Source organism: Centruroides vittatus, unplaced genomic scaffold (assembly GCF_030686945.1).
Source record: "Centruroides vittatus isolate TY-2023 unplaced genomic scaffold, ASM3068694v2 contig_658, whole genome shotgun sequence".
Classification (NCBI taxonomy): domain Eukaryota; kingdom Metazoa; phylum Arthropoda; class Arachnida; order Scorpiones; family Buthidae; genus Centruroides; species Centruroides vittatus.
In genome coordinates, this window is record NW_027122410.1 from 121,046 (window position 1) to 146,810 (window position 25,765).

Sequence of the window (25,765 nt, forward strand, 5' to 3'; positions counted from 1 at the left end):
GACTGCTCACAGCAATCATGGACAGATGACACCTGTATGCCTCTGTGCTCGCCGGTATCACATGATGTATTCAGGCTAGATGTGGCCCAACAGGGTGGTAGAACCTGTTTTCATTTGTAGTTTTTCCTGTATTAAATGATCCTTTTTCTTTCATTTTGTAATCACTTGTATCACCATTACATTCACACATGTATTGTACAATTTCGTTCTATTCTGACAATTCCTTTGTGAACTAAGTTTTATGGCAATGTGTGTATTTATTTGATTGGAGGAATTGGATGTTTCTATCTTTTTACAGGTTAAATAACAAATAAAGCAAAAAAAAAGAACAAACAGAAAAAATACAGACCAGTACGTTGTTTTAATATAATTCAAATTCTTCTGTAGTATTAAATTCCTGTTTTGTTTTTGTATTCTAAAGTAGTGCTTAACTTTCTTCATGGTGTCGTAGTTCTGTAATTCATTTAAAATCTTATTTTAGTTTATCAAAAAGTGATTTCTTTCGCATCTTTCGTTTTTTTGTTGGAAGCTTCTCAAATTCAACAGAATGGCCATCTGCAAAGAAACAAATTACAAATGTACCACTGTAATTTCGCTTTTCTTAATATTGTAAATTTAATAAATAAATAAGTTCTTTTTTTCTCTTCTCCAATTATTTCATTTGAAATGGAAATTGGACATCACCAGTAAACTTTTTTTTGAGAAAAATTGATTTATTATAATAACTTTTTAATTTGATTGCTCTTTCTGATATAAGGATTGCCAGGCATATGATATTTGTCCTTCCTCTTTGCCTGGCAATCCTTATATCAAAGGAAGCAATCGAATTAAAAATTACTTGAAGCGATTTAAATTCGGTTTAATCAATTTAAATTATTTCAATAGAAAAATTTTTAGTGAGAGGAATTATTTAAAAAATTCTCATTTATACGTTTTTTTCAAATAATTTTTAAAAACGTTCCGTACAAGAAATTGTCCCATTGCTATATTATTACCACTTATTAACATCGTTATTTCGTTCCCACTAACAAATTGTATAACAATTTAATAAAGATATTCCAGTGCGGCGTTTAATGTTTGTTAATCAATTTTTGTAATTATTTCAATTACCGTTTTTTAATAAAATTAATCAATTAACTCCATTGTAAATTATGCATGAAGAAATTTAACTGAAAATTTTTATAAGAATTGATTGAAGAAATTGAACGTTTCTCTGTCTTTAAGAGTAAAAGTTAATGCTAAATAAAACGAAAGAAATAAAAAATTACAGACAACTTTATTTATTTTAATGTAGTTCAAGTTCTTTTGTACAATTAAGTTCCAGTTTCCTTGTTACTTCGGAAAAGAATTTTTATATTTTTCATCGTTTCTAGTTCTTCATTGTCAATTTTATGTTAGTGCATCAAAAAGTGATATTTTTGTGCATCTTTCGTTTCGTTGCTGGATGCTTCTCAAATTCAACAGACTGGAGAATATGGAGTACAGAGTATGGGCCATCTGCAAAGAAACAATTCACAAATATTGTACCACGGTAATTTCGCTTTTCTTAATACTGTAAATGTAATAAATAAATAAGCTCTTTTTCTCTTCAATTATTACATTCGAAATGGAAATTGGACGTCACCAGTAAACTTCTTTTGAAATAGTTTGATTTATAATTCGTTCTTGAGAACTTTCAAGGAGATAAACCGAAATAAATATTATAATTTGATAAATAAATTAATGAATATTTTATAATTGATATATTTTGGAGATTTCAAATATTTGCTTCAATTATTATCTAGAAACTGAAATTTCTATTTTCTTCTGCATGATGTAGAAAATAGTAATCTGTGTGATTCACACGAGAAGAAAACGGGAATATAGTTTGAATATTCTAATGAAACAATGGCTAATGTTTCATAGAAAATGGGCTACGAAATCTAAAAGATTAAATATATCTGAGAAAATTCTATTTCTAATGAAAAATGAATATTTCAATAATATATTTATAAATGATTTTCTTACATTATGGCACATACAATAAATGTAAACATGTTATAAATTCCCGTGCAGTTGCATACCGGTTTGATACGTTCATAAACAGGAAAATCTGTCGAAGGCTTCCGCTAGCTATAGAAGTTAAAGCTAACAGAAAAATCAAGCAGTGAGTTGCCTAACTTTCCCATCTAAAAAATGTTAAAATTATGTGCGTATCGCCATCTCCGGTGATAAATTATTATAAAATGGCAAAAGGCTTAATTTTCAGGGTAGTAAAAAGGTTTTATAATATATTGTAAATGCTAAAAACTAGAGTACCTATATTATCAGAGTAGCGACACAGGAGTCATCGCCGCCATGTTCTGTCGACTGTCAACACGTGGTCTATGGGTTTACATTAAGAAATGACGATTTTTTTAGTTTAATAAAGCATTTTTACGAATAAAATCCTTTATTAAACTAAAACAAATCGTCATTTCTTACTGTAAACCCATAGTCCACGTGATGACATTCGACAGAACATGGCGGCGATGACTCGCAACTCTGATAATGTAGATACTCTACTAAAAACGATTAAAATCTTTATTAAGTCCGTCTTTTTTCGAGATACTACATATTACCGATGTGAAAATCAGAATGGGAATTATATAATTAGATTGTAAAATATGAAGTTTAATAAAATATTATGGAACATGGTTTGGATTAAGATCCAAAGTGGGACCGTTTTCTTCATTTTTTAATGGAAAGAACAAAGAAATGTTGTAGTAAAATTATTCTTTTTGCAAATATTTTGTAAGGAGATTAATTTTTAACTTTTGTAAGAAAAATTTTTAATTTATGACCAAAGTTACAAATATCGACAAAATTTTCATATTAAATGATAGTCGTGAAACCAAGTATTAGTAAATAATTTCTTTATAAAATACGTTTAGATATGGACAAATGAAATACACACTTTATATAAGGGGGGCAAAAAAATAACGATAAGCGATGCTTTATTATATAGGGATGTACTATAGATTACCACCTATGGAATTTCAGGACTTTGATCATATATTTGAACTCGGGGGACCGAGACGAGTTCAACGGTATCCTATTTTTCGACCGGAGACGAAAAATAAAAAAGTTATCATACTTTTTAAGTCTTCATACTTTTTTAATGCTCTCATGCAGATGGCACCGTAGTTGCTAGTACTGCCATCTTGCGGTAAAGTCTGCAAACCATGACGTCGGACTACGGTCATCTCCCGGAGGGTTAAACACGCGATACGAGTGTAAAGAGAGCGACGCGACTTCCGATCATCGCGCGATCACCGGAATAAAGTATGATAACTTTTTTATTTTTCGTCTCCGGTCCAAAAGTCGGTATCGTTGAACTCGTCTCGCTCCCCTGAGTTCAGATATATACCCAAAGATCCAAAATTCCATAGGTGGTAATCTATAGTATCCCCTTATATTGGGGAGGGGAACGGATTATTTCGATGGGATATGGCGATTCAACGCACGAGAGATGTGCAAAGGGCTATTGGATGTGAAATTAGCCTTATTTATAAATGGGAATAATCCCGAAACACTTCACAAAATATTTTGCTGATTGGGCGCGGCCAGCCACCAACTACCGGTGATCAGTAATATTTCCAATTGACCTCCGGGGGACGAGAAAGACGAGGAAGTGAGCAATCTCGGTTAAAACTATTTTAGTGTCACTCAACCGCGGATCATAGAATTACTTATCTGTAACGTTTAGAAACTTTACCTTTATCGGAAACTTCTTTGTAATGTTGAAGAAGTCTTCCATCGACATCGATAAAGAAGCTTTTCCGAATCTCTTCATGAAATTCAAAATCTGTTCAAGAAAATCATTGGCATAAATTGTCTAATCTGACATAACGTTTTATTGTCAAAAATAAATTTAATCAATTTAACCAATAATATGCATTTCATGATAATTACAAGGCGTTTTCTTTAATTTTAAAGGCAATTGTTTTAAGTGAAGTGATTTGATCAATGAAATAAATTTACGTTTTAATTTCAAAAGTTGTATAAAAAGAAATGAGAAAATTTATGTTCAATAAAATAAGTTTCTGTAATGAAAAAAATCACTTATCCACATTTAATGGCATTGTGTTTCAAAAGAATAAAGGCAGAAATAATTTATGTTCAAATAAACAAATTCTAATCGATACGCACAGTTATTTGCATAGGACTAATGGATAATTCATTTGTATGATATTATTAGTAGTATTTTTAAAGTAATTAATAAAAGATGTAATGTTATTGGTTATTCAACTATAATCCCTTCATAATTTTCGGGCATATCGAATCTACTGTATTCATTAAAATGTTATTTCTGTTAATTATCATGTGCGATGGCATTTTATGTATTATAACCAATTCCACGAAATGTCTAAAACAAGTATATTAGTCATTTTCATTGTCTGAACAATAGTAAATTATATTTAAAACTTTTAAATGAATGTTTTTATAATCATACAGACACTTAACAAATGCTTACTTTCAGCTTTTGCTCAAGCTCCAAATTACAGTCTGCGAATTGTCGAATCTCTTGAAAGCCATTTTGCATCTGAAACAAGAAATTTGTATTTATTACAAGACACACAATTATATTATTAATGAGAAAAATCTCACCGCGGCAGTAAATGTAGAAGCTAATATGGCGACTGCAAGGCATACTGCAATTGCAAATGATGTGGAAAAGATAATTATTATTGTCATGGCGGCATGCGTCTTTATAAATAATAAACTATAAATGAATAAACACGTAAGCAGCATTAGCATAAAATATCCAGCTAATAATACAAAGCCGTAGATGTTGTTCACGTGATTAATAAACAGCCACAATTGATCGTGACAAAGAATTATCGATTCTATTTGATAATATAAATTTCTGCTGTTCTTGTTAATTAATAAAAGTTCTTTGAATAAACTCAAAAATCCCGTTTTAACTATCAAAGCGATAAGAAGAAAAACATCCCAAATAATGAGTTGTACCGCAACGAGATACGTGATAGAAATTCCTAATGCTACATTGCAGAAAAGTGCTTCGTTATATGATTGATATCCCGCTTTGAATGTCAGATAGAAAACAAGCGTAATTATAATTTCTACTACTAAGATAAAGCAACAAATCTGAAGAAAGATACTCTTGGAATTAAAGTTTAATAGATTATTGAAACGTTCTTTATCCGAATTTGTAATATTTCTCAATTTAATTGTTGTATTCATCTTATTTCTCTTCAAGACACTATTCGCCAATGTATTAATCAGTACGTAAAGAGTCATCCCTAATTTAGAGAAAGATGTGTCTTCTCCAATTATCTTCCATGCTGTATAACAAGGAACATATTCCTCCAATCCTGGAATGTTGCAAAGAAGGAATAGAAATAAATTAAGAAATGAAATGTATTCCACCAAATTAAAATACAAGGCTTTCAGGAACTTGGTCAGAGAAGTGCTTGTAGTCGAACACTGGCAAGTACATTCTACGAAAGGATCCACACCGAACAGTAAGGCCATGGATAGCAACGGTTGGAGATAACATCTCAAACACAGTTCAATCTCTTCTTCCATATTTATTTCAACTCGAATAAAGTAATAAGATAAAGTTACAAGTAGATGAATTTTTGGGGACTGTTAAAATCTTTTTTCAACTGTTGATGGTTGATAAGATCGATTTATATTGTTGTGCTTTTAAACGCTTAATACTTCTAGTGTGCGAGTCTCGATTACTAAATCGTCAGCAATTCTGCTCAGAGATACATTTAAGCATGTATTGGTATAATGCAAAAAATATGACTGGAATCTTCTCTTGCAACGAACATTTACGTGAATACGTAAACAATCGTATGAGAAATCTTGGAAATATTTATAATGTTTGAAATTTGCGTAATAAATCGTCGATGGAATGTTAGAGATAAGAAATGAAAGACATTTCCGGTTTAGAAATGTATAATTCCTTGCAATTCAAATTTCTGAAGAATGAAGGACGAGGTATGGCATTCTGTTCGTAGACAAACAATTATATTTTTAAAAGAGATCTCTTTTAGTAATTCAATTGTTTATTTATGTTATTACAACGGATGTCTTAAATCGCGGAATACACGCAACCGCAAATAACAAGATGTTATTTAATATTCGTATATTTAAATTCTGCGTTATGTTTCGTAATTGTAAAATACATGAAATATCTTGTAATTATTTTGTAAAAGAGCAGAAAGTCCCAAAATGATGTTAAAAATAAAAGCTGCATTAACCTGGTCGTCGTCTTATTAGCTCATATTATCTGATTCAAGAATAGTGGAAATAACTTTTGTTTTTTGTAAAATTTTGTGTTTATTCCTAATAGAAAATATAAACATAACGTAGACTTTAGTACATTAGTTATCAATATATACAAAGAAATCAAGGAAAGAAGGAAAAAGTCTGTTTGTAGTAATGTATGGCATGTTTAACTCGCAATATCATTTCTTATCATTTATCATCCTGTCGTGTAACGAAAGTAATGAGATTCCTTAAAGATATAAAAGTTGTTTTTCTTTTCAGAAAATCGCTGCCTTGCTGGATTTATGTTTATCATCATCGTTTTCTTAATTAGAATTAGGGTTTCAATTGGGCGGATTTTTTACAAGAAATTGAGTTTTTACATATTCGTATTATTTGGATTGATTTTAATTTTTTCTTGTACCAGTTATTTTAGTGCTTGTATTTTATAAACTGTTTCCATAATTTTTCTAATATAAACCTCACCGTCTACATTTAATCTGATCAAGTTTTTTTATATTTTTATAATTGAAAATTTAAGCTCTCCACCTTAAATTAGCAGTGATTACTCTCGTACATCATACTTTTCCTTTAACAATGGAGTCGTTTCAGGGGGAAAATTTTTGAATTGAAATAACGTGACTTCCGGTTCGCATCGGAAGTTCTTATGTACTTAAGGCCTCCTGCGCTTATTGTGTCCATATCTGGTCTCGTCTTTCATCTGTCTAATCCCGTTCTATAAATTACGGAAAGGCAGACGGACGAGCAGACATCACACGGAAAGGACGTCAGTGGGAATTTATAAGTCTACAATTTTTTCAAATTGCAACCAAATTATTTACGTGAAACAATTTATTTTCGTAATATTAATATGAGCAAATAATTTACCGAATATCACAAAATATAGTGATATATTTTATGCGAAACTTATTTTTATTATTATAAATTTATAAGTATTGAAAAATAAATGCATTACGCCGATAAATATATTCAATTTTCGGATATCTTTCTAGTTATAATTGGAAAAAATGTATAATGATAATTACGCAAGTGACCTAAATTTACTTGCATGTTTATTCTTTAACAAAGATACAACGCGGAATTCGTGTCCATATTTGTCTCGTCCTTTTTTTTTTTTTTTTTGTAACTCTTTCCGCCCAGTGGGCACTAAGAGGGCCTCTTATAGCAAGCCCATTATGGGTTCGGCCAGGCCCACAATGGGGCGGCCGGGTGGTGAGGGACGGGGACCGACATATCCGGACGGACCACCCCACGAAAAATTCCTGGGGATTTTTCGACCCGTCCGGATCGATCCGGTCGCAAGTGCCTAAATTTACTTGCATCTTCATACTTTAACAAAGATACAACCGGAATTCGTGTCCATATTTGTCTCGTCCTTGTCTTACAATGCACAAATCATTTGTCTGTCCCGTCATAATGCATTCCATTTGTGGAATTTGTTTTCTACATTCAAGTATCTCGCCTATGTTATTGATGTTGGTAGCAAATTATACGATCGCAATTCGTAACATTTGCTGCGTATTGCAATTGTTCAACATTCGACAAATAATACACACGCATTACTTGTGGAGACAATAAATTATTTTAAATTACAAAAATTTTAAATACTATAAAACTTCGAAATGTAATGTTTAAACATTAATTGTATATAAAAAACGAAAAACAAATTAACCTTTAGGAAATTGCAGTAGGTTAATAGAAATGTTGATGTATGTGTGAATCTTGAAGGTGTTTCAGAGATTGAGAAGAAGTTTAACACCCAAACGTCATAATAATTAATAAAAAAATAGTCTTCAATGAGGACGCGATTTCGGCCGATGTTTGTATAAGAAAACTTTATAATTATACTAGCTTTTATTTTCCACACGGGATTGAAAGTACGCTTGAAAACCGATACAAATGGGCTAATGGGTTAGGTGTTTATAGGAAGAATAAAATCAGGAAGGAGCTTCGAGGAGCTTATAGTTTCCGGGAAATCCTAGAAAATATGAGAAATTGAAGTATAGAAAATATACTCCTCACTTTACGATTTTTACTAGGGTAAAATTTGTTGCCCTTCTATATGCAATAAAAAACTATAGAAGATTTTATACGCATTAGAATTTTACGAAATTGCATAATTTTGAACACTACAAAATAGCAATGACATGTTTACCAACGATATCTTTGTTAACATTGTTGAAGTTTATCAGTTTATAGGTTTTAATTAAAATCTAAGCAACTGTCTACTTTAAATATGGAAACTTACTGTATTTTATTGTATGTATGTATTGTATATATCAGGCATGGGCAAATGCGTGTCTTTTTGAGATGCATGCGGCTCATGCTGAAAGTGTTAATTTCTGTTTTTTATTATTATTTTTACAATTTTATTTTTATAATTTTGTGAAAATATGTTTATTAAAAAATTCAATATTTGTTTTATATTATACTAGCAGACCCTGCCACGTGTTGTCGTGGCTTAAAATGTATCTATTATAAATGTATAAAACTTCCCCCGTGGAGGGAATTTTAAAAAATTCCTTCTTAGTGTACATTCTCTTGACGAACCCTATTAAGACGCAATCAAAAACACAAAAAACCTTATTTAAAATAGTATAAATAGAAGCCAAGTTCTTCATGGTAAGTCTTATTCCTGTCCCACTCCCCGCAGGGGAATATCGAAAAATACCTTTTTAATGTATATTCTGTTGACGTACCCTATTAAAACGCAAAAAACCGCATCTAAAATAGTATAATAGAAACAGAGTTCTTTACGGTAAGCCTTAATCCCGTCCATCTCCCCCGTGGGTGGGGAATTTCGACATGTATATTATGTAAAAACACGTGTTTATTCGAATGCAACGTTGTGTCAAAATTTCAAAGGAATCGGTAGGAACAAACGAACATTACATTTTATTTATATAGATAGATAGAAAATGATCTGCTTTAGTCCATCCTCACAGAAAAGCATAATGCCTCACAGAAGAGCAAACTTAGGTCGTCAGAGTTAGTGCCATCTGTTGGACATAAAAGCCTTAATCCTAGATGTTATCTTTTAATTTATATGAATGTTTAACGAAATAATATATAGCCTACGTCCACCCTGAAGGTCCATTCTAAATATTGGTGAAAGAATTTTTGAAATCGGATGAGTAGTTTCGGAGATTACCTGTTACAATCAAACTTAGTTACCTCTTTATATACTGTGTATTAGTATAGATGAATAAAAGCGGGTTTATAGCCAAGCAAAACAACAGTGCAGAGAGAGAATCACCCTGGAATATCCCTCGTCTTATGTAGATCGATTGAGTAGTGATTGAATCTTGGGAGCCACGTGATCATGACTGATCACGTGGCTCCCAAGTCATGATCACGATTATTATTATTATGTTGGGTTAAGTGAGATATACTCGGTTAACACCGGTGGCTGTGTACTATGCCGGACCAAAGTCAAGGCATAGTAACCAAAACAGAAATTAAAGAAGTGTATCAGTGTGTGTGTCTGTATTCTGGAATTTTCTCACAATATGACATGTATTCAATATAGTGGCCTTCTGTAGTGTGATGTATGTGTTTCTATTCAATTGTAATGTGCCCAGGCTTTTGTGTAGTGTGTGTGGTACGACGCCTGTAGAAGAGAGAACAACAGGTACAATAAGCACCCTATTCATCCTCCACAGATGCCTTATTTCCTGGGCGAGTTCTGTGTACTTGCTAATTTTTTCAGTGCATGCGTTTTGTATATTGTGAGCGTTTGGAATGGATATGTCTATAATGTATGTGATTTTATTGTGTTTGTCAATGAGTGTTATGTCTGGTCTGTTGTGGTAAATTGTTTTATCTGTGATTATGGCTCTGTCGTAGTACATTTTGTGAGTGTTGTTTTCCAATACTGTCTGTGGAATGTATTTGTAGTATGGTTCGTGGATGTCTACTAATTTGTGTTTCTTTGCAAGCTCTTGGTGTATTATATTTGCTACTTGATTATGTCTGTGTAAATAATCTGTCTGTGCCAAGAGCTTGCAACCAGAGGTGATGTGTTGTATAGTTTCTGGCATGATGTGACATTTTCTGCATGTGTCATTTGTGAGTGTTTTCTGTAGTTTTTAGTATTTATGACCTGATCCTGTATGGCAATCATGAATCTTTCCGTCTCCCCAAAGAGGCATCCCTGAGCTAACCAGCTGTTTGACGCAGTTTTGTCAACAAAATCCTGGGCCAGATCATAAGGATGCCTGCCATGGAGTGCCTTTCGAGCCCACGATTGCTTAATGGTGTCTATGCTTTTTATATGTTGTGTTGTGTTCCATATGATGTGAGTGTAAGTTTAATGGTGTGTTATTCGAGTCTGCTAGAGTTACTGCTTTATGTAATTGTGATGTTTCTTGTTTTTTGTAGAAAAACTCTCGCAGTGACTGTATTTGTTTGTAGTGAAGGTTAACTATGTCAATCAGGCCACGTCCGCCATCTTTACGTGGAAGGGTTAGTCTTTCTATAGCAGATTTAGGATGATGTTGTTTATGCTTAGTAAGTGTAGTTCTTGTTTTCCTTTGGAGTTGCTCAAGATCTGTGTGAGTCCAATGTATAACTCCAAAAGAATATGTGAGTACTGGGATGACATATGTGTTTATTGCTTTAACTGTGTGTTTTGCATTTAATTGTGTTCTGAGAATAGCATTTAACCTACTTTGGTATTCTTTAATTAATCTTTGCTTTATTTGTGTATGTTCTGTTAGTTTGGCCTGTTGGAATCCTAAATACTTGTAGAACTCGCCCTCTTCCATGGATTCAATAATGTCTCCATTTCCAAGTGCAAAATCTTCTTTCTTCAGGATTCCTTTTTCTATGTGAACTGTTTTGCATTTATCTAGGCCAAATTCCATTTGTATGTCCTTGGTGTATGAATGTGTGATTTGTAGGAGTTGATGAAGTTGTTTTTGTGTGGATGCATAAAGTTTTATGTCATCCATGTACATGAGATGTGACAGTGTAAACTGTGTTGTTTTTTCGTGTCTGATATTGTAACCATATTGCGTGTTGTTTAACATGTTGGATAATGGGTTCAAGGCTAAGCAGAACCAGAGAGGACTCAAGGAATCTCCTTGAAAAATTCCTCGCCTAATAAAAATTTGGTTTGTTTATATGGAAGTGTTACTAACCCTGAGATGTAGTGTTGTTCTCCAGTGCTGCATAGTGTCTTGAAAGAATGCAATGAGTGATGGATGTATTTTGTACATGTGTAGAATATGTAGCAGCCAACTGTGTGGAACACTGTCGAATGCTTTTCTGTAGTCTATATATGCCATGTGTATGTTTCTGTGTTGTTTGTGTGCTTGCCGTAGAATGACTGAATCTATGAGTAACTGTTCTTTGCATCCCCTGTGGTTTCTACGACAATCTTTTTGTTGTTCTGTTAGAATGTCGTGTTCTTCAACATGTTTGTATATTTTGTTGCAATACAGGATGTCAATAATTTGTAGAGTGTTGGAAGATATGTAATTGGTCTGTATTGTGTGGGGTCTGTGGTATTGTTGTTTTTAGGTTTCATGTAGGTGATGCCCTGGGTAAGAAAATTTGGCATGTCTTGTGGATTGATGATGATGTGTGTTAGATGTTTAGCTAGTTCCTGGTGCAGTGATGTAAACTTTTTGTACCAGAAATTGTGAATGTTGTCTACACCAGGTGTCTTCCAGTTGTGTGTTCTGTTAACAGTGTATTGGAAATCATGTATGTTTATTTCAACACAGGGCATAGTTGGTATGTTGTGCAAGTTTCTGTTCTCCTCCTTGATCCAACCTGCATCAGCATTATGCGTGACAGCACTGGACCAAAGAGAGGACCAATATGTTGTGAGTTCTTCTTCTGTTGGTGTGCCACTGTGCTGTGTATCAGTGTTTGCTTTGTTATTAATTTGTCTGTAAAAGAGTTTTTCATTGTTTGTAAATAATTTATTTTGTTGTTTTCGTAGTGTACATGTTTTGTATCGTTTGAGTCTACGTGCTTTGGCAGCAAGTTTTTGTTTTAGTGTATCAATGTATTCTGTAATGCGTGTGTTGTGATGTTCGTGTTTTGTGTGTGTTTTTATTTTCTTGAAAATGTTTTTGAGCTGTTTTTTAATTTGGGTGTTATGTTGTTTTTAGTGTATTGTGTCAGCCTGCCTAATTGCTGTCTAATGTCATTTATTTGTGTTTCTATTCTTCTCTGCCAGGCAGGCTTGTGATAGAATTGTGTTTTCTGTGTATTTGTCTGTGATTGTACTTTCAGTCCATGGTGTGTCACTACTGTGACTGCCCCAGCATAAACTAATGTATGAATGTCTGCGAGTGTAGAAATTGAATGAATGTAGTGTGGTAGTAAGTGAGTGTTTACATAATTTAGTGTTTTTCCTACTTCCTTTGACGTGTTTAATTTTGGTATTCGTGGTCGTTGTGTGGGATCTGTACCTGTATATTTAGTGAGTGTTTCCTGAAATATAAGTAAGAGCGTATTAACTAAATCCAAGTCTATGTTATCAGTGATGGATGAGGAAGTGTCTGTAGTATCATTAGTGGTAATTGTTGTATGTGTGTTATTATCAATGCTTGTTGCTGGATTATTCTGACAGGTTACATGATCTTCATTAATGTTAGATGTTTCTGTCTGTTGATGTATTTGATCAGCAACCTGTTGTTTGATAAGTTCAAGTGTTGTTTGTGGAATAAGGTTGTTGTGTATAATTGTTCATTTTTGATCAACAACCCTTTGTTCAGTGACAGTGAAACGAGGATATTGTTGTGTGAATTTATGGTGTAGTTGTTGTCTGTATGCTGTCATGTTTGTTTCAAGTTTTGTGATCGTGTAATAAATACGGATGATAAACTCGTTCATTTCTACTGTCCATTTCATCCGTTGGCATGGTTTTCCAGCCTTTGTGGTCTGTGGATGCATTGCCACAGAAACACCAAGGCTGGGTTGGTTCCTCACATCTGTTGAGGGCATTGCAGTAGCCATGCTTGGGCCGGTGCTGCTTTCGCCACCGGTAACCAGGGGAGACTGTGGCCTATTTTCCGAACGTGAGCCTCTGCCTAACCCACGAACGCGGACCTTGTTAACCCGGGCGACGTCCGAGCCGGTATCACACTTTGATCTAGTTATCACCATAATAAATATCTCCACAGAAGGGTGACCATGGGAAAGTTATTATTATTATTATTATTTTTTATTTTTATTTTTTTTTTTTTATTATTATCAACTCGTCTCGATTATATATATATAGATTATCATTAAATTTATTTATTTTTCACTTTTGTATACAAGTTTAATACACCATCCTCCTGTGCTTTTAGTTAGCACAGGAGGATGGTGTATTAAACTTAGCACAGGAGTTATTAAACTTCAATGAAGGTGAACAAAATCGTGCCTTGCCTCACCCCCACACACAAACATCGATATATACAGAAAAAACCCACAAATTTTTCTGCATTTCTCAACGTTTTAAAATTCCTTGAGTGCAAGAGGGTAAAAATCTAACGGAGGTATTTTTGCCCGATCGCCATACATTCTATGTGTTATATATAACAGTCGGAAAGGTCAAAATTCACAAAAATCCCAGAACGTTACCCGTTGGCACTTTGTTGGTAGGGCACCAATTTGCCACCGTCTACCAGTAACTATTGGCCATTGAAAGAGGAACTCAACAATCACCGTTATAAAATATTTTAATGTCTCTCTACCACGGGGCATGAAATTACTCTCTGTAAAGTTTAAAGGTTTTACCTTGGTGGGAAATTTCTTTGTTACGTCGAAGAAGTCATCCAATGGAATCGATAAAGAAGCTTTTCCGAATCTCTTCATGAAATTCAAATCTGTTCAAACAAATCATTTGCGTGAATTGTCTAATCTGGCACAATAATTAATTGTCAAAAAAATGAGTTAAATTCATGAAATGTAATTATAATTGACTGACTGTAAATAAATTGACTGTAAACTGACTGTAAATAAATTATACTCCCACAAAATAAGAATAATTTAAATACGATTTTTGATATTGCTTTCCTTTTAAAGTATTGTCAATGTCTGCTTTTATGGTATTAGTCATAATTCTAAGAATGTTAGTTAAATAGGAATTACTCAATCTATTTCGTTCAGCAATTTTGATGTTTTTCATGCACGAAAAGAATTGTTTACAACAGTATGTACTACTCCACATGTATAACAGCAGTTTTCTAGCACCAGTTACGTCATTACGACAATAAAGTGTATCCAGTGAAACGAGAATAATTTTTACGATATACTTTACTAAACTAAATGAAAATGTACCTTAAAAAATTAGGGTGCAATAGGCCGCAAATTGCACAAACCTGACCTAGAACACAAATGGAGTCAGATTGTGTGTACTAATGAAATTAGTACACACAATTGGTCGGTCCACGCGATATGCAATATTGCTACGATGTAAGTAGTTAATGTGATGATAATTTTGTCGTCTCCAATTACTTTGAATACTCCAGCGCAAGGAACACACTCGTTTATTACTGGAATGTTGGAGAGAATCGATAGAAATAAAGTAAAATAAGAAACATATTCTACCATTTCGAAATAGAAGGCTTTCAGAAAGTACTCAGCAAAACACCAAAATAAGTATGTAAGAATTAATATATCTCTAATAAGATTACTAATTTAATTGGTTAGAGTTCTTAGTAAATTTTTTAATCATAAACTTCCGTGCAGAGGGAAGACTTTCTGCATCCTTCGCATTCAAACATCTTTCATGTAGTTTACTCCGATAAATCCTATAAAGAAATATATCTTTATATCAGACTTAATGAGATAATAAAGATACAAAATGAAATAAAGATACATAATAAAGATACAAAATAAAATTCAAAACTCACAAGGTACTGTACCTGTATTATTGTTGTCTGCGTATCGCTTCCCGATGCCAATCTTACCTTTACCAAAAAAAAACTCTTAAGAAAAATTCTGACTGCCATCTAAATTGCGATAAGTTTTTAATTGGAGCAATTTTTTTTACATCTCAGATGTTTTGTTTGGATATTATCGTACTGTATTTGAAAAACTGCTGTCTCCTTACTTTAGAATGCATAAATCTGCAAGGAATAATGCAGTTAATATTCATTATACAAATATAATTCACAAAAATATCGGAAATCTAATGTTGTAAGTACAGTATCCCATAAAAAAAGGCTGGCAAAAGCCCAATGAGTTGGGAAGTTTTATTATACTAGTTGTTTGCAGGTCTTCGAATATCGTGCACGTCCACATGACGCTGTCAAAAACACTAAATTCACCTGACAAAGTATGAGAAATGATGCATTATCATGCTAAGAAAAACAGGGCGACTACTTTCACAAATCGCTTGCAATTTGAACTGTTCTAACTTGATAGTGAGGAAGTACTGGATCCGTGGATACATCGGGGGCCCACATACTGTACGGGTATTCGGGCATACTCTGAACGCTGCAGACAGACTATCAGATAATCGGATGGCGAGACAAACACAAACAGCTACAGCAAGATCCACGATTGTTATCCAAATATTGTAAACTCTCTCTCGATCCCTCAATTTGTACGCAAGAGCTTAGTTGAATACCCTCTCGTTTAAAGATACTCTTTGTTATTTATGAAATTTTTGATTTTATTTGTTAATGGTGTTTATTACTGGTATATTGCCTACGCCTTACCGACGACCCCTCTCTCCCTCCTCCAATCGACCTGATAAACTGATCCCGACCTCACGGAATCAAGAAAAGTAAATGCGCCTCCACTGACAAAGTGGGCAGGTTCTAAAAACCTGTTGCCGGTAAAGCGGAAAGACATCCGCCTTACCCCCGGCTACCCACAATTGATTTGCACTAACAATTTTATAAAAATTTAATAAAGATTTTTCAGAGCGACATTTCATCATAATGTGTGTTAATCAATTTTTGTAATTATTTCAATTACCTTTTTTCAATAAAATTAATCAATTAACTGCATTGTAAATTATCCATGAAGAAATTCAACTAAGAATTTTTATAAGAATTGATTGAAGAAATTGAACGTTTCTCTGTCTTTAAGAGTAAAAATAAATGATAACTTCTCAAATTCAACAGACTGGAGAATATGGAGTACAGAGAATTGGCCATCTGCAAATAAACAAATTGCAAATATTGTACCACAGTAGCTGCTCTTAGATATGAAATTAGCCCTATTTACAAATAGGAAGTATCCCGGAACAATCAATCAATCGATTTTATTTCCAAATGTACAAAGTACATCCTCAATACCGCATAGCACAATTGGGGTTGGTGAAAGTGTACAGCAAGTGTTTCTCGAAGTTTTTGGTCCGCGATCCCCCTTCTGCACTTAAGAATTTCAAAGGACCCCGAAGAATGAGTATGTGTAGAAAAACATCCCAGAAGGTGGGGGTTAATTTAAATTCAGGAGGAGTTAATTTCTTTTGTTTAATTAATCTATCCCATGTTGAAATTTCTCTCCGTTGAATTTTTGTCAATGTTAAGACTAACGAATTTTTTTTTAAATTATTTTTTTATTTTTCACGAACAAAATAAATATATTGAAAAATATAAAAACAAAAAAAATTATATTTCGAAAGTTAATCTAGTCTCAAATCGTTCCGATTCAGCATAACGCAGTCCTCAGAAAAACAAGCAAAACTTACCGCTCACGATGGGAAAAAAGTCTGGTTCAAATACTGGCGCGTCCTTAAGTACCTTCTCATGTCTCATGGCCGCGCCAGTGCTGCCAGCTAAAAACGCATAATAACTAAAATAATATCGGAGTATTCCAAGACATAGAGAAATATTGCAGCGCCACAGCACTTGCGGAAATTCGAATTTGCCGACTGAAACGCTTTCGGTTTTCGGATAAACGACGCTCTACTGTATTTCTAACTGGACTTGCCTACAGACCCAACGCTGCTAGCGAACACCGTTTCAAATGCCAACGTTGTTCTATCATAGTTTAGACGGAGAGTGGAACTCGGGGGATTCCTTAATAGCGCACACATTTATGAATATTTATATTGTTTTTATTATTTATATGTGCAATTTATTTAGGTAAAATTATTTTATATATTTTTTTATTTCTATTGTTTCTAAACATGAATCCATAGTAAATTTATAAAATATTTGAAAAAAATTAATCTGGCATCAATTTTTCAGCGTCCCCCCAAATATTTTTCACGACACTCTTGGTGGTCGCGACCTCCACTTTGAGAATCACTGGTGTACAGGATAATGGAAATTAATTCAGAGCATGTAAAAGCATATAAATATAATGTATAATATAGATTTGAAAAGAATACAAACAATAATACTGGTTACATGTGAAATATATAAATACAATATAAAATACAATATGAATACAATATAAAATGAAAATAGAATAAAATAAGAAAGCTAACAAAATTACATTTCGCAAGGCTATTTTGTTGGTAGGGCGCAAATGGAAGGCATTAACTACCGGTGTTCAGTAATATTTCCAGTCGACCTCGGGGAGGGCAAAAAGCGGAGATTTTGACAATCACGAGTATAAATATTTTAATGTCTCTCAACCACGGAGCATAGAATTACTAGTTAATTAATTATACTCTTTTTATAATTTTCGGACATATCGAATCTACTGTATTCATAAAAATGTTATTTCTGTTAATTATCATGTACGGTGGCATTTTATGTATTATAACCAATTTCAAGAAATGTCTAATACAAGTGTATTACTCATTTTAATTGTCTGAACAATAGTAAATAATATTTAAAACTTTTAAGTGAATGGTTTTATAATCATACACAAAATTTTCAAATACTTACTTTCAGCTTCTGCTCAAGCTCCAAATTACAGTCTGCAAATTGTTGAATGTCTTGAAACAACAAATTTACATTTATTGCGAGGCACACAATTATATAATTAATGAGAAAAATCTTACCGCAGCAGTAAATGTAGACCCTAAAATGGCGACTATAAGGCATACTACAATTGAAAATGATGTGATAAAGATAGATGTTATTGTTACGACGGCATGCATCTTTATAAATAATAAACTATAAATGAATAAACACGTAAGCAGCATTAGCAGAAAATATCCAACGAATAATATAAAGCCGTAGATGTTGTTCACGTAATTAATAAACAGCCACAATTGATCGTGACAAAGAATTGTCGATTCTATTTGATAATATAAATTACTGATGTTCTTATTAATTAATAAAAGTTCATTGGATAAACTCAGAAACCCAGTTTTAATATCAAAGCGATAAGAAGAAAAACATCCCAAATAATGAGTTGTACCGCAATGAGATACTTGATAGAAATTTCCAATGCTACATTGCAGAAAAGTGCTTCGTTGTATAATTGATATACCGCTTTGAATGCCAGATAAAAAACAAGCGTAATTATAATTTCTAGCGCTGGGAGAAAAGAACAAATCTGAAGAAAGGAAGTCTTGGAACTAAAGTTTAATTGATTATTGAAACGTTCTTTATCCGAATTTGTAATATTTCTCAATTTAATTGTTATATTCATCTTATTTCTCTTCAAGACACTATTCGCTGATGTATAAATTAGTATAAAAAGAGTTACCCCTAATTTGGGTACAGATGTGTCTTCTCCAATTATTTTCTATACTGTAAAACAAGGAAAATATTCGTTTAAACCCGGAATGTTGAAAAGAAGAAATAGAAACAAATTAAAAAATGAAATGTATTCCACCAAATTAAAATACAAGGCTTTCAGGAACTTGGTCAGAGAAGTGCTTGTAGTCGAACATTGGCAAGTACATTCTACGAAAGGATCCACACCGAACACCAAGGCCATGGATAGCAACGATTGGAGATAACATCTCAAACACAGTTCAATCTCTTGTACCATATATATTTTTTACTAAAATTAAATACTAAGCGCAGGTATTTAAATATAATGTGAATAAATGAATTTGATCAGATTTTTACTGTATATACGACGTTTCTTTCAAAATTAAAACTTGTTAATACGAGTTAATACAGATTAAAAGTTTTACATTGCATAGATCCTAATTCTTTCGTACACTGTCGTATATGCGTTTAAGAGTATTAATATAACATATGGTGCTCATATAATGCTACGCGAGGGATATTCATAAATTTATTAGATCGAGTTATTATATAAATGGATGGAATAAGACGAATTCGATTATTGAAAGTAAAATTCAGAATTATTGCCAATTGGAAAGATTCAAATCGATGCGAGCGAATATACCTTTCTAGACAAATACAGTAGAGACTCGTTAATCGGAACCCCGGTAATCGGAATCGCCGGAACGATTTTCTGTCGGACTGTGTCGTGCTGAATCGAACGTTTTTGATACTAGATTTACTTCTAAAGTATAATTTTCAGTTTTTTTATATTCTTTAATATATTTCTTTTGTTTGTACAAAATAAAAAAATAATTTTTAACGATACAATTGCCACGATTATTATTTTTAAAAATTTACGTTAGGCTTAACATCGACGAAAATTCAACGCGAAGCGACACGCAACGGAGAAAAATTTGAACATCGGACAGGTTAATATATTTTTTCGTACATAATCGGTAATCGGAACAAATCACTAATCTGAACCCCAGTCCCCAATTGATTCCGATTTTCGGTTCTCTACTGTAATTCCATTTGTTCGACTTTAATCTTCTCTTGCAATGTAAGATTTAAGAAATGAAAGGAATTTTCGCTTTGAAAATAATTCCTTACGATTCAAATTAGTAAAGAATGAAGAACTTGTAAAAGAGTAGAATTCATAATAGAAAATGTAGACAAAATGTCTTCTGTCGGATAATTATTGTAAATATGAATTTAAATTTATTAATATTTTTTGTTGAAATTAATTATCAACAGGTATCTACATAAAATTAACACATAACCCACTATACATTCTGGTTAACTCGAACGACCCTTACGGATACAAATTGTCCGCCTTTCGTGCACTCATTACAAGAGCGTGTTCATATTGCTGAAATGTGCTGGACAGGATCAAAAATATTAACAGAATCAAAGAAACGGCTTCAAACTTGAGATATGAAAAGAGTACAATAGAAGGACTAATTAAAAAATATGAAGGAGGCAATATAATAAAAACCCAAACAAATCAGTTTAAAATTTCCAAGTTCACTTATAATCAGAACATTAAGAACATCATGAAGCACGTGTCGAACAAAAAATACTAAAATAGTTTTCAAAAGCGCTTCTAATTTATATAGTATTTGAAGAAATGATAAAGACACGATTAAAAAAGAAAAATAAAACGGGCGTATATAAAACTCCATTTGAAAATCAGAAATTAGGAATTATAAAGGACTATATTCGGTTCACAACACAAGAAAGAATTTAGATATCAGACTTAACGAGTACAAACATGACGTTAATAAAGGGCACTGCAACACAGTTTTAACCTGTATGGAACATGGCCGGATGGCCGAGCGGTCAAGGTGGCAGCCTACCGCTCTGGGGGACCCGGGATCGCATCCGGACGGTCGAGGATCCCGGAGAATTTTTCGGGGGTGGTCCGTTCGGATATGTCAAGCCCCGTCCCTCATTACCCGGTTGCCCCATTGTGGGCCTGGCCGAACCCATAATGGCCTGCTATAGTAGGCCCTCTTAGTGTTCACAGGGGGAAAAGAGTAGGGGGAAAAACCTGTATGGTACAAGCAGATTACTCTGTATTTAAATGGAATGAAGCGACAATCCTCAGGGCTATGCGCTTCCCATCATTAGCAATGCATGGAAAAGAAATCGAAATCTATAAAAGTAAATCAAAGGATGGTTGTATTAACATCAGGGATGCGGATGGACTAGTTTCTGCATGGAAATTCTACATAAAAGAAAAACTAGAACATACAGTAAAAATTCGGTTAATGTTACCCTTGGTGGCAAGATGGCGGCCGGGGGAATTTTTCCCTACATTCTAGACGGCGACGGGGAAAATTTTTTTCCCTGCGTTCGACGTGGCGACCGCGTTTCCTGTAACCTCGAAACGGAGACGCGCGATTTCGCGTTTGTGACGTGAGAGGGAGCTCTTTCGAAATGTTGTGACGTAATGTGTTGGTGCCGAGATCGTCGAATTATGCAAATTTTGTTTGGTGGGAGTGTAGAAGACAGTGGTGTGGTGCATGTTCGTTGTTGGCATAGAATTTTTTTTTTTACAATATCTGTTCTTTCCGAATTGTTAAAGAGGTAATTTATATTTTTTACAAGTACAAACAATACGAAATTGCTTTCTTTTTGCGCGTTTGTTTTGTTAAATTGTTTTTTTTTATTTTTTAGTAACTTCGGTACTAAGGATATTTTTTTCAAGGCGGTTACTAATTTTGTGCTAGTCATGGGCGACGTTGATTTCAGTTCGAAGGAATTATGGGCAAAATGTACTACAAGGAAGTTTTATAAAATGATGGAAGCAGATTATTCTGAATTGGGATTGAACCCGGCAATTGATAATGCATTCAAATTTGCGGTCAAATTAGGTATACAGCAGATAGAGTCGACGTGTTCTGCGTGCGATAAGATATGCAAATTATATTACAGAAGAGAAAGAAATGAATGTCTTCTAAGATGCAGTTCGTGTGGAGTTAAATATTCAGTTTACGAAGGGACTTTTAAAAGCAAGTGCGGTCGTCTTTCCTGGGGATGTATCTTGTCATTCATATGGCACTACCTATGTCTAGAATGTGGAGCTACCATTTCGGCTTTAGCATCCGGGATATCTCGAAAAGCTGGTGTGGATTGGTCGAATCACATACGTCTAGTAATGATGATATCACTAAGTAACATGACGAGCTTCAAAATAGGTGGGCCGAATAAGATCGTAGAGATCGACGAAACTGTCATTTGCAAAAGGAAGTACGAAAAAGGCAGGTTATTGAAATCAACGAAATGGGTTGTGGGCGGCATATGTAGACAGGACGGGAACTGTTTTATTTGTCAGGTAAACGACAGATCTGAACAAACTCTAAACTGGATAGTTTACAAATACGTCAATTCGGGAAGTTTGATAATAACCGACGAGTGGAAGGGGTACAACCACATTGACGACATCGAAGGCGTGGATGTAGTGCATAGAACTGTAAATCACTCGAAAAACTTCGTGAATCCGAAGACAGGGGACCACACTCAAAACATAGAACGCTTATGGGGATACCTAAAAAATAAAAAACACCTGCCAAAGCATTACACAACCGATTTATCGGACTCATACATGTATCTGTTCATGTACAAGAAGTTCATGGACTGGCCTAAAAAAACTGCCGGAGAAAGATTTCAAACTTTCATCGAACATCTTGCTATGATTTATCCAGGGACAGGAAAAACTCCGAAATGGGTTGAACCCGAGACGGTTCCGTCTGCACCCGTTCAAAACGTCGACAAAAAGAAGAAGAATTATTCAAAGAAATCAGAGAAGGATCAGGATAATGAAACATCGTCCACCGCGAGTAAAAAAGGAAGAAATAAGAAGTCATCGACAGTAGTAAACGAAGCCGTTAAAGGGGGAAAAAAAAGATCTATAACAAACGAAGATCAAAATTCCAAAGGCCGGAAGAAAAGTAAAAAAGGGAAATGACAGACAATCAACGTGAGTAAAAAAATGTTTTTATTTCTATTAAAATAGGGTTGAATTAGCTTATTATAGTATAGGAGTTACTAGGTCGTGTTATTACGATACAGTGCGTAACGCGCAGTCTCCATAGAAGACCAGTCGGCGACCGGAAACGCATCGGTCACGTGATCACAGAGGAAAAAATTTCCCCGTCGCCGTGTAGAATGTAGGGAAAAATCCCTATGGCGGCCATCTTGCCACCAAGGGTAACATTAACCAAAAATTCTTAGCCCGCATTTGCCCTTATACTTGGAGGCATTTTTTGTGTATTTTATTTTATTTTATCTATGTTATTTTATTATATTATTTATATCGTTATTGTTTTAGTTCATTTAGTAAAAATAACCCAAATAGAGTTTTGTGTAGCAAAGAAATACACGCAAGAAATTTCCGTTGAAATATTGCAGAATAATGATTTATTACGTGAGTAATATCCTCTTTTAAAAGCAAAATAGAACAAAATAAGAATTATTATTAGTGTCAGTACAAAGCAAAAGGAAATGACGAAAACCAGATACTTGGATAGTAATTTTGATATAAAATTTATGTGTTCTTTATCCGAGAAAGATATATTTATTAATTTAATTGTTTTATTCAATTTTACCGTTTCATCGAACTGTTCGTTATCGTATACGTCCTCATGCTACCAGTAATTGTTAATTTGATAATTGTTGCGTCGTCTCCAATTAGTTTGAATACTTCAGCGCAAGGAACCCACTCGTTTATTACTGGAATGTTAAAGAGAATCAATAGAAGCTAAGAAAAATTAAGAAAGATATTCCACCATTTCGAAATAGATGGCTTTCACCAACTTGACTAGAGAATTGTTTCTACTCGAACACAGGCAATTGCATTCTACGGAAGGATTCATACCAGACTCCAGAGGCCGTGGATAGCAACGGTTGGAAATAACATCTCAAACACAATTCAATCTTTTCTTCTAAGTTTACTTTTGTTTATAATAAATTATAAGCGCAGTCATTAGAAGTTTACTTGTATATATAAAAAGTTATCTTCAATTTATTTAAAAAAATTCTAAAGTCGTAATCGTAAAGAATTGTTTGTTGAACTTTTTAAAATAATAATACATTTTCTATTTATATTATAAATTTAGGATTTCTAGAAGAGCTATTTTGTCTTATGTAAAAAATGCCTTTATTCAAGTATTTATTTGAAATGGAATATGCTCGGTCGACATGGAATTTCAAACACAAACAAATGAAATATTTGAATTACAATTTCGATACCTGAATTTTCAATGTTATTTCCGAACTGTAGTAAATATTATTGATTAATGAAGCTATTAATAAAAGAAAGAATGAAATTTTTATTTTAGTTTTATCTTAGGCGGAATCCGAGAGCAACAATAAGAACGGTATATAAAGGCTACAGTATGATACGACTCCATATTTTCTTTAACATATCTAAAGTTAATAATGAGACTAACGGGTTTGGATCATCGTCGCTTTCTTGGTGCTATTTCTGATTGATCAAAGTGATCGAACATACGTTTCTTATTACAGTTTTGGGTTAATGTTACCTATGGTTCCAAAATGGCGGCTCGTCTCTGTTTTCAACAAATAGAAGAAAGGAAACAGTAGGGATGCATCTAACCTACTCTAATAATTTTGTTGGTAATAATAATGGTAATTTATTAGAATAAATTAGGTTAGGTTAGAACGTGCGTCCCCACTGTTTCCTTTCTTCTATTTGTTGGAATCAGAGACGAGCCGCCATTTTGGAACCATAGGTAACATTAACCCAGTTTTGTTCGACCAGTAAGTAATTGTATGTTTATACTCTAAAATTAAATGATTATTAAACGTATCACTCGATTTTAAAGTCTTCTGTAAATAGAAAAGACAAGAAAGTATCTTCTACGCCTCAAATTCTTTATTTTATTAACGTGTGTTTATTTATACATTCTTTATTTTTTCACTCTTAAGACAAAATATAGATATATAAATTTCCGACTGGTTAATATATTTCTCCTAGTTTCTAATTGTACTTACATACGCTTATGTCCTACACCCGAGCAAGCAATAGGCCATTTACACCGTTTCGCAAGCATTTTCTTATCTATTTTGTTAATATATTCGTGTATTTTATTAGCGATCAAACTTATGAGATTTTGGGAAACGAGATAAATATTTCCGTAAAAAGAATATTAGTAACAATATTTGCCAATGTGGCACTTTTAGCGCTGCAAGCAACAAACGTGATTACTTCTTTGTGACACTCGTGCTCCACAGAGTCTTTAGTAATGCAGAAAATACTATTCAATTTGCCCCCATTCTGAAGGTGTAAACCTGAAGGCCAAGAACATGAAGGCCATGTTCGATGGAGTCTCTTTCCATTTATAGTGTGATATTGTCTTTCAAAACTGCCAAATTTGACAGATGTCTTCGATCAATTGCACTTTTCGAGTGTCCCGCAAATTAAACCGCTTTTTCGTTGCTGTCCATAGCGCCAAAAGTTCCATAGTGGCAAATTTTGGTACTAGTTTTTTGGGAATATCGAATTGATTAAAAATAATAAATAAAATAAGTTTTCTTCATCACTTCTGTTCTAAAGATGTGAATATATTTCATAATTGTGGTTTTAATATAATAATAAAAACATTTTTATTTTTTTTTTGAATTTTCAATAAAGTTTCAAATTTTCAAATTAGAAATGAAAATTCGAATATTACAAACGAATTTAATTTACCAGTATAATTTACCATAGTTTAGAGTATTTATAATTGTAAGATAATTGCACTTTTAGTAATTACAAATAATTATTTAATATTTATTTATTAGTGATCATATTTTATCAATTATTTTTGCTTGCATCACACGAAAATTTAAAATAAAATAAAAATGCCTATCTGGTTTTTTAT

At 33.4% G+C, this 25,765-nt stretch overlaps 1 long non-coding RNA gene across 1 annotated transcript; it reads right to left on the reverse strand.

The window, feature by feature from the left end:
* Positions 1-1,380: 1,380 nt before the first annotated feature.
* Positions 1,381-18,125, reverse strand: LOC136979970 (uncharacterized). The gene is made up of 3 exons (XR_010881469.1): positions 18,078-18,125; positions 3,737-3,826; positions 1,381-1,497 (listed from the first exon to the last, which is right to left on the reverse strand). It is a non-coding gene; the product is annotated as an uncharacterized lncRNA (long non-coding RNA).
* Between the last annotated feature and the right edge of the window lie 7,640 nt (positions 18,126-25,765).